At 42.9% G+C, this 14,651-nt stretch overlaps 2 long non-coding RNA genes across 4 annotated transcripts in view; one reads left to right on the top strand and one right to left on the bottom strand.

Moving 5' to 3' along the window:
• LOC127307237 (uncharacterized) overlaps positions 1–14,651 on the bottom strand; it is a 75,176-nt gene that overhangs the window by 55,846 nt on the left and 4,679 nt on the right. The window lies entirely within an intron of this gene.
• LOC127307234 (uncharacterized) lies at positions 6,856–13,687 on the top strand. 2 transcript variants are annotated; one of them, XR_007855337.1, is made up of 8 exons: positions 6,856–7,304; positions 7,561–7,751; positions 8,102–8,283; positions 9,045–9,453; positions 9,840–10,001; positions 10,145–10,205; positions 12,131–12,254; positions 13,162–13,687. It is a non-coding gene; the product is annotated as an uncharacterized lncRNA (long non-coding RNA). The 2 variants fall into 2 exon arrangements; XR_011747313.1 differs by lacking the exons at positions 6,856–7,304; positions 7,561–7,751; positions 8,102–8,283; ... (1 more) ...; positions 9,840–10,001; positions 10,145–10,205 and adding an exon at positions 10,907–10,973.

Below are 14,651 nucleotides of genomic sequence, written 5' to 3'. Positions count from 1 at the left end.
TTATCATCAACATTGAAAGTAACCTTTCCTTTATTGCAATCAATAACAGCCCCTGCGGTGTTAAGAAAAGGTCTCCCAAGAATAATAGACATATTATCATCTTCACGCATTTCCAATACAACAAAATCAGTTAATATCAAGCAGTTTGTAGTAACTTGAACAGGAACATTCTCACATATACCAACAGGAATAGCAGTAGATTTATCAGCCATTTGCAAAGATATATCAGTAGGTATCAACTTATCTAAGTAAAGTCTCTTATAAAGAGAAAAATGCATAACACTAACACCGGCTCCCAAGTCACATAGAGCAGTTTTAACATAATTATTCTTAATAGAACAAGGAATAGTAGGTATACCTGGGTCGCCCAACTTCTTTGGAATTTTGCCATTGAAAGAGTAATTAGCAAGCATAGTGGAAATTTCCTCATTGGGGATTTTCCTTTTGTTAGTAACAATATCTTTCATATACTTTGAATAAGGAGGCAATTCAATAGCATCAGTCAAAGGGATTTGCAAGAATAAAGGTTTCATCCAATCGCAGAATTTATTATAGTGTTCTTCTTCCTTTGATTTTAGTTTCTTAGCAGGAAAAGGCATTTGCTTTTGCACCCAAGGTTCTCTTTCATTACCATGTTTCTCAGCAATAAAATCTTCTTTAGTGTACTTTTTATTTTTAGCATGCTTTTCAGGTTCTTTTTCTACCTCTTCTTTATCAGGAGTATCATTCTTATCATTATCTTTATCATGTTCATTACCACTTTCAGTTTCAGCATCAGAAATAGAAATACTATTAGGATCATTAACAGGTTCAGAGGATTCTACAACATTTTTATGTTTCTTTTTCTTTTTCTTCTTAGAATGAGCACTAGGTTCAATGCGTTGAGAATCTTGTTCAATTCTTTTGGGATGCCCTTCAGGATATAGAGGATCCTGGGTAGAGACACCACCTCTAGTTGTTACTTCATAAGCATGTTTCTCTTTAGAATTATTCCCTAACAAGTCATTTTGCACTTTAGTGAGTTGATCATTTTGAGTTTGAATCATATGAAAATGTTTAACAAGCATCTTAACATCATTGGAGGTTCTCTCCACAATACCATGCAATTCACTAATAGCTCGGGAATTTTCCATTAAATGATTCTCTACTCTCATATTAAAATTTTCTTGCTTAACAATATAATTATCAAACTCATCTAAGCATTGTGCAGGAGGTTTCGAATACGGAATATCTTCCCTAGTAAAGCGTTGAAGGGAGTTTACCTCAACCATGGATGAAGGGGGAATTATCTCGCATATATCTTCTATAGGAGGTAGATTCTTCACATCTTCAGATTTAATACCTTTCTCCTTGAGAGACTTCTTGGCTTCCCTCATATCTTCATCATTCAATTTAATTAAACCCCTCTTCTTCACTATTGGCGTTGGAGTTGGTTCAGGCGTATTCCAATCATCATAATTCCGGCCTATTTTAGCCAATAATTCTTCAGCGTCGTCTGGAGTTCTTTTCCTGAAAACACAACCAGCACAACTATCCAGGTATGCCCTAGAATCAATGGTTAGTCCACTATAAAATATATCAAGTAAATCATGCTTTTCTAAATCATGGTCAGGCAAAGCTCTAATAAGAGAGCAAAATCTCGCCCAAGCCTCAGGCAATTTCTCTTCATCTCCCTGATCAAAATTATAAACTCTCTGCAAAGCAGCATGTTGAGCACTAGCAGGAAAGTATTTCCGAAAGAAAACAGCAAGCAATTCTTTTGGAATTTTAATAGAATTTGGTGGCAAATTAGTATACCAAGTTTTAGCGTCATCCTTCAATGAGAATGGAAATATTTTAGCAACAAAGTAAGTACGCTTCTTAACATCATCAGAAAACAAGCTACTCAAAGTAGATAACTCAGTCATGTGTTCAACAGCACTTTCTTTTTCAGTACCACAAAAAGGTGTTTTCTCAACAATAGCTATATGAGATAGATCAAGAGAAAAATCATAATCTTTATCCCTAATGTTTATAGGAGATGTGGCAAATTTAGGATCAGGAGACAGTTTATATCTAACAGTATGTTCTGCAAGCAACTTTTTAATTTTTCTTGCATCAGTAGTAGCATTGCATTTTTCAATAAAATCATCATCAAGCTCCACATAATCTTCCTCAAGATCATCACTAAAATAATCAAGTTCAGGTGAACTAACAGGTGTAGTAGCATTAGGAGTTTCAGTATTTTCAATTTGTCTAGACTTAGCAATTGTAGCATCTAGAAAAGATCCCAATGAACCACTATCATCAAGCACAGCAGAAACATTATCAATATTATGAGAGTGTTCAGATTCAGCAGATGTACCCGCATGCGAAGCATGTGGCGGTGAAACAAGTTTATCAATCACAGATGGTGAATCAAGAGCAGCAGAGGTATTCAGAATTGTACCTTTTCTTGTAGTGGATGGTAATATGGCGATCTTAGTATCGCGAGGTTTACCCATGATGGAGAATTTGCAGCGAACAATATTAATCCAAGTGAACTTCCAAATAAAGCTATGCTCCCCGGCAACGGCGCCAGAAAATAGTCTTGATGACCCACAAGTATAGGGGATCGCAACAGTCTTCGAGGGAAGTATTACCCAATTTATTGATTCGACACAAGGGGAGACAAAGAATACTTGGAAGCCTTAACAACGGAGTTGTCAATTCAGTTGCACCTGGAAACAGACTTGCTCGCAAGAGTTTATCAGTAGTAACAGTTTTATAGCAGTAGCAGTAATGAAATAACAGCAGCAGAGTAACAAAGACAGCAGTAGTGATTTTAGTAAACAGCAGGATTAAAATACTGTAGGCACGGGGACGGATAACGGGCGTTGCATGGATGAGAGAAACTCATGTAACAATCATAGCAGGGCATTTGCAGATAGTAATAAAACGGTGTCCAAGTACTAATCAATCAATAGGCATGTGTTCCAATTATAGTCGTACGTGCTCGCAATGAGAAACTTGCACAACATCTTTTGTCCTACCAGCCGGTGGCAGCCGGGCCTCAAGGGAAACTACTGGATATTAAGGTACTCCTTTTAATAGAGTACCGGAGCAAAGCATTAACACTCCGTGAACACATGTGATCCTCACATCACTACCATTCCCTCCGGTTGTCCCGATTTCTGTCACTTCGGGGCCATTGGTTCCGGACAGCGACATGTGTATACAACTTATAGGTAAGACCATAAACAATGAATATCATGATGAAACAATAACATGTTCAGATCTGAGATCATGGCACTCGGGCCCTAGTGACAAGCATTAAGCATAACAAGTTGCAACAATATCATCAAAGTACCAATTACGGACACTAGGCACTATGCCCTAACAATCTTATGCTATTACATGACCAATCTCATCCAATCCCTACCATCCCCTTCGCCTACAGCGGGGGAATTACTCACACATGGATGGGGGAAACATTGCTGGTTGATGGAGAGGCGTTGGCGGTGATGGCGGTGATGATCTCCTCCAATTCCCCGTCCCGGCGGAGTGCCAGAACGGAGACTTCTGGCTCCCGCGACGGAGTTTCGCGATGTGGCGGCGTTCTGGAGGGTTTCTGGCGACTTCGACTTCTTTTTTGGCGTTTTTAGGTCGAGGCGAATAAGTAGTGCGAAGGAGGGCGTCGGAGGCCGGCCGAGGGGGCCACACCACAGGGCCGCGCGGGCCCCCCCTGGGCCGCGCCGCCCTATGGTGTGGGGCCCTCAGGCCTCCACTTCAATTGCCCTTCTGGCTCCGTTAGTTTCCTGGGAAAATAGGGCCTTCTGCATAAATTCCGAGGTTTTTCCCGAAAGTTGGATTTCTGCACAAAAACGAGACACCAGAGCAATTCTGCTGAAAACAGCGTTAGTCCGTGTTAGTTGCATCCAAAATACACAAATTAGAGGCAAAACAATAGCAAAAGTGTTCGGGAAAGTAGATACGTTTTGGACGTATCATTGGACAAAAGAAGATAAGAGTTTGGGCAGATGTTGTGGGGCTGGAGCCCATATGTGTTGAGGACGGAGAGAAAAAACTCCGAACAGGGAAGTGAGAGTCCGCGTTCCACCCAAGCTTTGGTCATAACAATTTCTCCGGCTTCAGGCTTGGGGACGTCGGAGTCGCGCGTGAAACTCCAATGTGTGGAGATCATGCCCTCGTTCTGGAGCTCTCTAAGCTCCACATCGGTAGTGGCGCAAGGCCACCACTGACCTCGCTCTCCTTCGCGGATCCGGGCTTTGGATGCCCTCTTGTTTTCCGCCTCCTGCACCTTTGCTGCCATCCGAGCTTGTCCCTCGAGTTCTTCTTGGAGCTCTTGGAGGGAAGGGATCCGGCCTGGAGTGGTGCTGGAAGATGCGGAAAAAGGTTGAGCTAGTCTGATGTCGGAAACATATGGTGGCAGGAATGATATGGGATCCGGGCATATGGGTTCTATTTGGTTGGGATCCGGGCTACTCGGAGAGCTACCAGTACAATGCGACGATTCGAGTGGCATGCTTCCGGCTGCACCCATACAAAGTATTTGAGTACCCGGATCACTAAGTCTATCTTCTACACTAGGTTGTCTTCTACAAGGCCGGCGTACTTACCGCTAATGGCGCGGTGGCTCGACGGAGCTCCGGCGAAGATGAGGTCGCCGAACTTGAAGGAAATCGTCCCGCGTGACCACGAATCGGCGGCGGAGCGAATTTCTCGTTCAAACGTGAGAATCTTGGTGCGAGGGGAGCCTTGGTTTGGCGGCGCACGAAGCTCACCGTGGCGAAGCTCGCCGGAATCGAGATCTGGCGGGCGGCGCGGCGCGAGGAGGAAGACGAGGTGGTGAGAAGGGGTGAAAGAATGGATTTTTACCGGGCCGCGGGGTATTTATAGGCCGCGCGCGGAGATTCGGGATCCGGATATGACGGTGGAAACTGAACGGTCACGCCGTTGGATGGATGACACGTGTTTAGGTCAACTGCGGTAAAACGACGTGGAGGTAACTTAACCATGCGCTCCCGAAAATTCCGGCTGAAGATTTGCATCTGCGAAAATTTAGCGCGGGAAATGAGGAAGTTGTGCACGGGAAATGTGGAACTTCCGTTGATTAAGTATGATCTGAAGATGAAGGATTTCCGGAACCGTTTGAGTCTTTTAAGATTCCGGGTAATTCCGTGAGGATAAGTTGGCTCTCATTCGAGCAGGGAGTAACCCGGAAATGTTCTTTGGAACGTCGATGGATGAAGTCCCGCGGGATGGGAGCATTTTCCGGCTATAAGTTGGAAAAGGAAGAAAATGCAAAGTTGGAGCTCTTCAAGTTTCTCCGCGTTACCGACGTTTGCCGGAGATCATGATGGACTAGCGAGGCGGAAACTGCAAGTGAAACTCGGAGAACTCTGGGGGCTACTGTTGTGGGTATACTTCATGGGTGTACCATCGACAGTGCCTAGATCCGGCAAGCCCGGGTGGCCCACAGACGGTGATGAGGCATGTGGCCCATCGGGCGGCCCAGTTGCTGTTGATCATGAAGGAAGAAGTCCAGCCCAGGATCAGTAAGCCGGATCCGTACCGACATTAGGAGTAACCCGGATCCATGGAGGCCCATGAGGAACCCGGATCCAGTACGATGTATATGGAAGGCGGATCCGTGACGTGCACGGTAAGATATTGTACCGTAGCTAGGCTGTCTGTAATCCGGCTAGGACTCTCCATGTAAACCCTAGATCCGTGCGCCTTTATAAGCCGGATCCTGGGAGCCCTAGAGGCACAACCTCAACTCATTGTAACAACGCGAAAGCGCCCAGATAATTCCAGACAAGTAGCAGTAGGCCTTGTCATCGTGCAGGTGTTCCGAAGCTGGGTAACTCGCGTACCACCGTCCCGTGTGCACTCCGCCCTATGGCCCCTACTACTTCTCCCCCTCGTGAGGATCCCTCCTCCGAGGTACCGTCGATTAGGCAACGACAAGACCGCTATAGAGCTATTTGCCAATTGGTGTTGATTTTCAGGTGCTCAGCAGCTTGCGCCTAGGCTGGTTGCTTTTTTTGACAGCGGGGGCTAAGGGTGTGCAAAAATCGAAACCGCTCGGTCAGGGATTTCGTAGTTCAATCTCCTTCACAAATCAAATCCAAACTCCGGAGCTAGTACAAAATATTGAACTAGCAGAAACCGGCCGAACTGCCCAAACCGTTTTTGCACAGGCTTAGCGGGGGCTAATGGCCCCCTTGTCGTCGGCCATTTCCAGTGCAGTTCAAAATAAATCATAAGGCTGCCGGTAATGCAAATAGTATCTCACAGCCGCATGTTTTTCATTGTTGTATTTGTCTCTTGTAAAACAATCTTTTTTTTCATGGACCAGCGAAATGTTGCTTGTCATTTTCATTAAGGCAGAGAAATGGATTTACAAGGCTTTACATGTGGCATAGCCACCCAGACCCACAGCAGCTATAGCTACAACAAAGAATCTACTCCTCCCTAGTACCCGCTAGTCTTCTTCTCTCTGCGTGTGCCAGGTTCCACATCCTCGGCCAATAATGCTTCTTTATTCTTAAATTCTTACAAGTATTTTACAGTCAAAAAGAAGATAACAAAATCTGCAAGGTCCAAACAAGCTATGTCCTGGAGGTTCTTCTGCAGCAAATAGAAAAACAAATAACATCATGACCGCTCTGATGACATTATGACCGCTCTGATGAACTACAGAGCTGATAAGACCTTTACGTGCAGGCATCCAGGGGTATATATGATGCCCCCCCACGGGGGCCTCAGAGCCTATCCACGTGGTGCGATTTGGTTGGCTCATATGAGAGGAAAAGGTGAGACAAAAGTAGCATGCAGATGAAACCCTACCCCAATTCCCGCAGCCGTCGGTCTCTCCCCAATCCCACCTCCTTCCTCCTGGCCCCTCCTCTCCCTCATCTCCGATGGCGGCCGGCATGATTCCCTCCTCCATCCCCCCTTCACTCCATCGTCTGCGCCTCCCGGAGCCTCGCCTTCGTCGCGGTCTACCTGGGCCACGATGTGCTCGGATGCAGCGCGCGCCTCTTCTAGGGCGCGGCCACCGACATCCCCTCGCCCGCGCTGCCGCATCTCTCCTCGTCGCCCCCATCGTCGTGACTCTTCGGTCGGTCTACCAGGACGGCGCCGCTTGATCCGCCGGAAGATGCCCTACCAGTACGGCGCCGTCCGGACTCCGATCCCGCCCGGACGCCGGCCACGCCCAAGCGCTGCGCCTCGGGAGAACTGTGCTCGTCCGAGCTCATCGTCACGTACAAGCGCCGCCGCACAGCCAGAGAGGCGCCAACTCCGACTGCGGGACGGTAAGCATTGACATCCCTAGCCACGCTGTTCGTCTTCTTCCCCTCGCCCCCTTTTCACTAATATAGTTGGAACACCTCAGCTATCATGTTGTGTGGTGCCACTATTCGGTCAATATTTGATTTTTTATGCTCGTAGATTCACACCCTCTTCTTAAAATGCTACGAATCTTGGTGGTGCCTAGAAATTTTGTACCCAACAGAGAAAAGTTTTCATCTTGTAACTGAACTTTGCTAATTGTGCTTGCTTTCTATGTAGCCTTGTGCCACCATGGTGGTGTGCAGTCACAACTCTCGCCAAGGTGGGCATCAGATGTTGTCCACACATTGGATTACTCGGAGGGATACATTGGAGGGCTTCCTGCAATGCCCAGGTGTAAATAAGAGTGGGGGATTCAGAGCTGCATTCGTGATGTGCTCAGATACAATTATTGTCAGCACGTGCAATAGGTCAGTGCTAATGCTCTTGTTATGCATCATTTGACATAAGTGACCATGCGCATAACTTCATGACCAGATTTATTCTATTACATCGTTTTGTATTTTGTGCATTAGCCAAATTTCAGTATTGTTAGCTGTTTATATCTTGGATTAACTTGGAGTCTATTTTTTATCTTGCTTTGAGAATAACAAATGGAATGAAGTATGCCTATTTTAAACTATAGTGTCATGTAGAAATAAGAAGCTTGTGTCGTTCTTGTATGATACAGGAATGCAGCTCTATCTTGAAGACATATAAATTCTTCATTCCTTTGGTTATCTTGCTTTGATAATAACCAATATTTCTGGTCACCTTCTAGGAAAATTTGCAAATTGAGTATTTTGCATGGATAGCTGCTCGGATGGCTTGGCGATGCCCCATCTATGGTTCAAGTTCAGTGATGACCGTGATGCATGGGGTCACCCCCTCCTTATGCTGTATCCACCAAGGAGTGATTCTAGTCGTTGTTTGATGGCATTTGTGACCTTTCCACCTTTGAAGGTACCAATACCAGCGACATGTCTAGCTGATTTCTCTATCTTCTGCATCTTTGTTCATAAGTTTAGAAAGGTGGGCTCTTTTGCATTGTTGTTCATAAGTTCATAGAGCGCAGCTTCTTATTTTGGCCTGGGCTCCTTAATTAATTATATCGAAACTCTGTCATTCAGCGAAGATTTTTAAGGTCCAATGTCATGTGTTGAATGAGAGAAATGAGCAATATAAGGGAAGGATCAGGTCAGGGGTCTGATAGCTGCGATGATAGTAAACCTAAATTTATGTATGTAGGTATTATTGGTGTTCGTTAGAGAAATGGTTATAAACTATGTAAGAGCCGAAGAAATGTCAAAATTTACAAATAGAATCATTTAGGCGCAAACGCAAAGAAAATGGAATATCTAAATGCTGAAGTATGATGCTAGAATTAAATAAAGTTGGCGAGTGACCCAGTCTCAATTATATTGCTTTACCTCTTGATTATGTGTCCTTTTATGCAGGAGCTTATGTTTGACTAACTGAAGCTTGCTATCTACAAAGTTTTTTTTATATCCACATCTTATGTTCGTTCAACATGTTTAGCCTCGCTCGTAGTAGCTGCAGTTATTATTTATGCAGGAACTTTTTGTAAACTGGGCTTTACCTTTCCTTGATAATTTACCATTTTTTACAATCCATAGAAAAACTTTCTGCACCTATATTTCTCACAATGTTTGTATGTAAGTAACCATTGTTTGGACCTGACCTGATGTAAAATTTTCTCGTAGAACTTCAACTGAATAACAGGTGACCGAAACGGTATATCATGAAGAGGGTCTAATCGCACGTCTCCATTGCCTCAGAGGTTGAAATCAATCTTGAACTCTCGCGGTTACTAATTCATAAGACATGGTTCACGCTGGAGTAAAAGAGGACATTTGATGAGCAGTCGTGGTGCGAGCTCACCCATCGATAAAACAATGGCTTTGATAGTTTAATGCAATCACCTGCATTCCATATTGGGTTTCACTCGCCATTTTCAATAAGAACACACTTTGGTGAGCCAAGTGGACCACACCCCCCGTGATTGAGGCATGAGAGGCACTCAGGAAATCTATAGTGTATTTTCGTGGCCAACCAGTTGGTACAGTTGTTGCGGTAGATCATGCATGTGAGGAAATGCTCAATTATGATCAGGTAAGACCCTTCTTTAGCATATATGAAAACAGGCCATTCTTTATTTTCTAGATACTGACATATCTAAATCCGTAATTTAGCATCTCCGGTTGCCTTGTAATTTTCTTCATTCACATGTTGTAGGTATAATAATGATGATTCTACATTATTCTGTGGTATTTTGAGGATAATATCTATTATAAACTGATGAAACGGAAGGTGTTCATTTGGGGCCTGTATTATTTGATATTAATTGATGAATTTTGCTTTGTAATTTGATTATCATGGGCAGTAAGGCTTTTGATACTCTACTTGCTTGTAGTCATGGTTTACATTTTTTTTCTATTTGACTTAAATAATTGTCATCTGACGATTTAATTTTGATGATTTCATCCTTACAATGGCAGGTTTTTGTCGGCGATTTTGTTCCCACTGCATTGGCTTTTCTGATGAACAAAGAGCCTAGAATAGTGATGAACTCCCTATTGAAAACTCTCCACTTGCAAAGCTCACGTTAAATGGTAGACCAGTTCAATCTTGGAGCAGGAGCTATGCCTGCAAATTTCAAGGTGGATCGTTATATAAAAATAGAAACACTAAAACATTAGTTGTGGATTTTGGTAGGCCGTGATTTTGTTCCGTTCAGATTCAGTTCAAGAATGTTAATTGGTTGTTCCCCTCATGTGACCTCATATTTTGGTTGTCCATGCAGTCCAGCAATTGAAGGCAATATTTGGCTCATCCACTAGAATCACAAAAGATTATACATGGAGGTGAGTTATCCTGAACACCACTTTCTTTTCAATGCACCATGACCACATTGACGAGAAGTTTTGCATGCATACCTCAGTATGCCACTGCCTCGATGATATCATCTGAAGATGTTAGATACCTGTTTTTCGTGCATTTTCCTTGTATTTTTTAGTGCATTCTATATAGTGAAATCAATTATGTTTACTTTCTCCTTTTGAAACTATGCTTTGGCATGCTACTGCCTTGATGATATCATCTGCAGATTTGATCCCCCTGCCCTTTTCATATATTTTCCAATTCTTATATATGGTGGAATTTCCAAAACTAAATAGTAGCTAATAGTTTAATTAGCAAAGATGCCACTTGAAGATACCTTACTTAGAAGTGGATTTTCTTCATAGTTTTAGTTCAGTTGTAGATTCGGTTATGTTTGTACTTGCAAGAATGCATGTTTCTTTCTTCCCATAATATGAAACATTGTTATATATATTTTTTAGTTGCTGCTGGATGGTGGCGAGCAGTTCCAAGGTGCACATGACCTGCTGCAATCCTGCTTCTTTTACTGAACACCTTCTGATATTTCTTAGACTCCACTTTGTGACATAGGTTTGCTATGTAAATATGATGCATCTGTGGCTTAGGATAAAAAAATCATGATATATCAACTATCTAATAAGTAGCTTATTCTTTTTTTATTCTAAATGCAACTATCTAATTATTTTGTAATTGATGAAGAAAATTTATGGATCTCAATTTTACCTGTAAGCCTCATCAGATCCATTCACTGGGTGAGGTGTTCTTCTAGCTTTTTAATTCTATTTTTGCAGTATAGGGTTTTTGTTGACTGCTCTCAGCGGAGTGGGAACTGCTAAAGGAAAGGCTAAGTCTAGGTGCCTGTGATAATACATGTTTTTATAGGAAAACCATAGGTGAATATGTGGTTTGCCAGTTGGAGCTAATTACTAATCTATTAGGCACATCATCAATAGATACTTTTTCTTTGGCATGATTCGTTATAATCGATGGAGTGATGCCATGTGAAAAACAAAATAAACCATTACAACTCTCGAATGCCTCTGTTATTTGCTTTCACTTTTGGATATTCAAAATTATATGGCATTAGGTTTTGTGGGCAGCATGAGGAGATACTCTTTTATAGAAAAACAAACCCCAGACTATTCGACACTTACGCTCTTACGTAAACTTCTGTCATTTTTACCTTAATGATGAACGAACAACCGAGGAGGTAGAAAGTATGAATAAATAATCAGCTCCATGGTACTGTTTTGCTTCAGAGAATCATGCATTCAAGATTCAGTTGTTATAGCAGTCTAGAAGTGGAATTACCAGCCTTTTAGCCATGACATTCTATATTTCGTAACTTGTTTCAGTGCACTATTTTAGTACGGAAAATTTAGCTCTTGTACCACTGCGATTTTAGTTTCATACCAGACTATATTTTCACATAATATATGTAATAAAGGAACGAACTAATGGTTTCCTATTTTTGTAAATATGTGTCGCTTTCTGTTTGATGGAATTTGTGTGGTTTGTAGACCGTTCTTCTGTTGGTGGCAAGTGAAGCTTTTTCTTTGTAGAGTTGGCAAGTATAAACTGATTGCGAGGGTATGGACTGTGTTCTTGCTGATCTTACTGGACATGTATTTAAGTTATTTCTAGATTACACATTCCATTGCACTGGCTATGTTTGCACCGTGTTCACAAACTGAAAGTCTTATCTTGCTTCATTTTGTTTCTTTGGTGTGTTCCATCTTTACACCACATATATTGTGTGCATGGAGTATAGCCTTCTGATTCTTGTGCCATTAATGTAGCCGATGAAAGTCCACACAACAACATGCATTTTGGTATCCTGCCATAGAACAGACATGCTTCTTCCATTCTCTTACTGGGTATTTAAATTCAGATAACCATTTCTATTCAGGTGCATGTGCTGAATAGTGTTCCCACTCTTCTTCGGCTTCAAGGATTCCCCAATGATAGGTGCGCACAAAACTTTGTCCTTCGATGCTGGATATCGCAGACAGATATCAGTTGGACTTTCCTAGGTAATTCACAAGATTTCACTATTTGTGATGTTATTTAGCAAAATAATGTTGCTTCTTTTACACTTTGGCCTCAAGTTATAGGGATGGAACCAAATAAATCGCACCGCCTCTCACCCTGCCAGCTAAAAATGGTCGATATTGTTCTCACTAAATAAGACATCCCTCCTTAGGTCTTATTTAGTGTAAATGGAATACGTAAGTAGATCATCAGCTTGACAAACTAGCCCAACAACAATGCAAAAAAATGAATTTGGACTGTCATAGATCTGCGATATTGAACTTATCTGAAACATATATTTTGTGGACAAATTGTAGTGACAGATGGGATTAATGAAATATGACACTGAGAAAACAAAGATATATATTTTTCAAGAAAGCCAGTTCACGCATGGTATTGAACTTGTATGTGTGCTGAGGTATTTTCTGTGACAATGATAATTAATTCTCACATTTCTTTATTCTAATTAGTGCATGGTAAAATTGAACAAACACTTATGTGTTTTCTTCCTTCTTCGATCATGCATCCGTATATGTATTTCAATCACACTAAGTTCAATTGTTTCTTGATTATTTGGACTCGGCCCCTGTTTTTAACTCACCTTGAACTATCTTTGTGGCTGTTTAGTTTCTCATGCGAGTTGTCACAATGTGTAGATCTGCATCCTAGCTTAGGAGAGCTTCCACAGTTGGCAGTTGTAGGCTGAATCGACAACTTGTGCCAAATTTAGAAGATGCGTAGGCTGAATCAATTACACTTGTGAAACTCTACATGGTGTCCCTACTTAGTATTCCTGGGAATTTATGCATGTGGTTCATAATTTTATACATCATACATTAAAATTGTATCCGCTTAGAGGGACTCTGGCCGGAGAGGTGAATTCTTAAATACTAAGTTCATTGTTTCCAGATTATTTGGACTGGATCTATGTATGCTTAATTGTCACATCGGTTTGATCCGAACCACCCCATCATTCACTAATCTTTCAACAGAGGTAATTTAGTGTATGCCTCATGATTATTTGTTCTAAATCAGTCTACCATGACTCCAACAGATAAGAGGTAACTTCTTTTCTTAACTAAAATTGGCTTACACGTATAAGCCCGTCCAATGTGCTTGCATTTCCCTTCGATGAACCAGGTTATGCACGGAAGCTGAGCGAGAGGAAGAAAACATGCAACAAAATTTTCCAACGGTGGTGAATTTTGGTGATGCGAGTTGGAGGTGAATGATATTTCTATGTTGTTTGTGTACGCCGGGTTCTGAAGATCGTGTTGATTCCTTTCATTGGTGTCCTGTAAATATGACCTAAGTGACCGTTGCGGCGGTGTTTCTATGCACCTTATGTGCATGGAGCTTCTACTATTGCGCCATGCTCGATTTATGTGTTTGCCATTTTGATCCATTTTGCTTTAGGCAAAGCATTTTTCTAAAATTAATCTATTTTGTTTTTGTTTTTGAGCATGACCTTATAACTTTCATTTTCATCGTATACATATATTATTCAGCATAATTATGTTATTATCATTTATGAGTGTTACTGAAATATATTTCCCTATTTTCTTTGTATATAAGTGTTTACTGCTCCGTGCTTGATTCCATGTGTTTTATCCTAATTTTACCTACGGACTTTGTTTTGCAAAATTTAAATGAACATATTATCATTTTCCTGGATGTTTTTTTACTGTTATATAAAATATAAATCTATACGAATTTCAAGGGTCGTGCGCCAAGGCGCATATCTAAATCTAGTCTAAAGGTATAATTGATGCCCCCCATGGGGCACTCACAGAGATTAAAGCATGTGGACCGTCCGATTTTTACTGTCCATGGGCACTGTCCAATCTCAACCGTCTATTCTTGGCAGCAGAGCGCCATCTGATTGGCTGCCCGCTGCGTGTGCTTTTGATCGCGTCGCTCCTTACCGCTAGAGAAAATGATGCAACGGCCGTTATGTACCCGCCTGTGAATGCGTTTGGGTCCTACGGCTGGGTGGCTCCGCTCGTCAGCCGCTGCAGCTGGTTCCGCCGGTGCGGTAAGGCTCGCGCTGGCCGAGCAAAATATCTGGATCGGCGCGGGGTAGATAGGGGTGGTTTCGACATCACGCGGTAGGAGGGGAAAAGGCAGGGGTCTCCTCACGGTCGTGTCTCTCGATTCCCACCCCCAATCCCCTCCTTGTTCGTCTCTCCTCCTCCAATCCCGTGTGGCTTCTCTCCTGCTCAGGCCGCCGCCGGTCCCACCACCGCCATCTCCCCCGCGCGCCAGGCCAGGAAGGCGCAGGCGGAAGCAATGGCCGACGGCGACGCGCGCGGCCTGGAGGAGCAGGCGGCGGCGGCGGCCGCGGCCGAGGCGGTGCGGGAGGCGGCGGCGGCCCTCGCCGTGCGCCGCGCCGCCGACGA

Source organism: Lolium perenne, chromosome 6 (assembly GCF_019359855.2).
Source record: "Lolium perenne isolate Kyuss_39 chromosome 6, Kyuss_2.0, whole genome shotgun sequence".
In the NCBI taxonomy this organism is placed as follows: domain Eukaryota; kingdom Viridiplantae; phylum Streptophyta; class Magnoliopsida; order Poales; family Poaceae; genus Lolium; species Lolium perenne.
This window is presented reverse-complemented; position numbering and strand designations above follow the sequence as displayed.